This window comes from Tigriopus californicus, chromosome 12 (genome assembly GCF_007210705.1).
Source record: "Tigriopus californicus strain San Diego chromosome 12, Tcal_SD_v2.1, whole genome shotgun sequence".
In the NCBI taxonomy this organism is placed as follows: domain Eukaryota; kingdom Metazoa; phylum Arthropoda; class Copepoda; order Harpacticoida; family Harpacticidae; genus Tigriopus; species Tigriopus californicus.
In genome coordinates this window covers 4,593,116-4,595,619 of record NC_081451.1, presented here as the reverse complement: position 1 = coordinate 4,595,619, position 2,504 = coordinate 4,593,116, and positions in this window count along the sequence as shown.

Below are 2,504 nucleotides of genomic sequence, written 5' to 3'. Positions count from 1 at the left end.
GTGGTACTTGTATTTGAGCAAATTTTTCACGCACGNGTGACCGTAGAGGCTTAATGTGCGTTTTGAGAGCACCTTCAAGCCCTCGAGAATCCAGGCTAGTTAAAACAATGAAGTCCACCTCTCTTCTTTCTCGGGCTCCTTTATTGTTCAATTTGCTGTCTTGAACTGCTGGGATTCCAATCCCGGTAGGGGTAAGGAAGTCCGCAAAAAAATCTTTATCATTTTTATGCAATTGTTGTCCACCTTGTTGATGATTTCAGACAAACTTCAACTTTATCACGCTCTTTAAAAATATATTCTAATGGGAAATGCATCCTCCGAAAACGAACATTAGGCTAATTCAGAGCAAAGAAAATAGTGGCGGTTAGCATAACATCGCTGAATCAGTTGGAAACCATGATTCTTTTAAATGCATTGTTTTCTAGCTTAAAAATCAAAATAAAAATCACATTACTACATCTGCCAGTCACTTGTTTGAGTGTTCGAGAGTTTTAACGATTTCTCCAGCTTTTCTTCACTGCATGTTTTCTTTTTTCTTTTCTTTTTTGCGGACTTCTTTACCGCTACTCAGATTGGAAGCCCAGCAATTCAAGACGAGAAATTTATTCATTTTACCCAACTTTTATTTATATAAATGTATTATTTGATCGTCACCCGGCTTGACTTCATCTACGTCATTAAAGGATGCCTCAACTTGAACCAATTGCTTCCTACCATAAATGAAACTGCTTAACTAATTGAAAACCTTGCCTTGGATCCCAATCTCATGGAGCCTGTTCAACAAAAGGCCTTGATCTACCTTGTCAAAGGCCTTGGCAAAGTCGAGATAAACTACATCGACTGATTTATGGCTCTCTAGTTTATCAATAATCTGTTCTATATGTTCAATCAGTTGGGTAACCGTGCTGAAATGTGCTCGGCACCCATGCTGGCTTGGAGGAAGGACTTCATGAATATCAAGAAACTCTTCAAGTGTGAACTTCGGGATCTTCTAATACACCTTTGCAATATTAGAAGTGAAAGAAATCGGCCTATAGTTACTGGGGAGTGACTTATCTCCCCCTTTGAAAATTGGAACAACGTGAGCTAACTTTAGTGAAGAGGGAAACTTGCCCTGATCCAAGATGCAACGCATCAAGTACGAGAAAACAGGAGCAAGAACTAGTGAGCATCTCATAAGAAACTGAGATGTTACTCTATCTGGACCAGGAGAACTTGAAAACCTCAAGTCCTTCATGGCCGCAAAAGCATCTCGATCTGTAACCATAAGATCAGCTAAGGGTTCAAATTGACTAACCTTGTCAATCTCAACAGACTCATCGTTTAGAAGCTGTTGCTTCTAAACTCAGCGGGATTGAAAACACACTAGAGAACTGATCTCCAAGTATGTTGGCCATAGCCTCTACATTTCTAATGGTTTCCCCATCAACCTCAAAAGGCCAACGGGGTGTTTCATCCTTCTCTTAGAATTTGCATAATTGAAAAATGCCTTCGGATTCGACTTCACCGCCTGAACTACTCTACTTTCCTTTTTCAACTAATCTTTCTCAATGGAGGCCTTAATTCTACCTTGGATCAACTCCAACTTTCTTCGAAGGCTAGCCACAACTACTGGATTCAAATTGCTCTGGAGCCTTTTTGCTAGTTTGTAACTCTTTTTGAACAAATTCTTCCTATACTTCGGAATTTTAGAATGTGCCCCGCCCTGTAGAACACATTCAGAGATTGCTAGAGTGGAACAGCCGCTCTCAAAAACTAGAATCATTTCGTCTACATCAATGGATGATTCCTTTTTTAGCATTGAAATGAGGTCAAGCTCTCCTAACCTTTCAATAATCAACGGCCAATGTTCGTCTTTGAACTTGAACTAAGCCAGACTGACCAAAACGCAGGCTTTTGAGTAATGGTCGACCCTTTCTCGGGAACATGATGATCTGACAGACCACTAGGCGTCACATAGGCGTACTGGATCAGACCACATTGCTTCAATGGACAGATCAAGACCTTGGATAGACATTTTTACAAGACTAATGTGCAAGTCATTTCTAACTTATAGACATACGCCCCCAATGGGATTGTCAGGGCGAACACTATCACATCGAAGTAAATTGAAACCAACTGCCTCTTAGACAGCTCCTAGCAAATATTTCCTTATTTAAAATTGTTTACTTGTTTGAATCTCTTTGTATTTGGCTTTCCTTGTTTGTTCCATTCAGTAATAATTGATATGATACTGATTGGATCAAGTACATTGCCACTAGGGTTACCCAAGTTCCGTGCACAAGCGAGTATTTCATCCTGATGTGATATGGAGAAATGATGTCCGGGATGAATGATTGCTCACGGAACTGGGTTTATTGAGATGTATTGAGACAATCAGTGTGTGTTAACGTCTTGTGAATACTACGAAATTGATGGATTTCCTTCCCAACGTGCAGCGTGTTCGGCGGTGAGATGTTAACCAAATGCCAACTCAATGCTGAGCAAAGATGTCATAACCCATC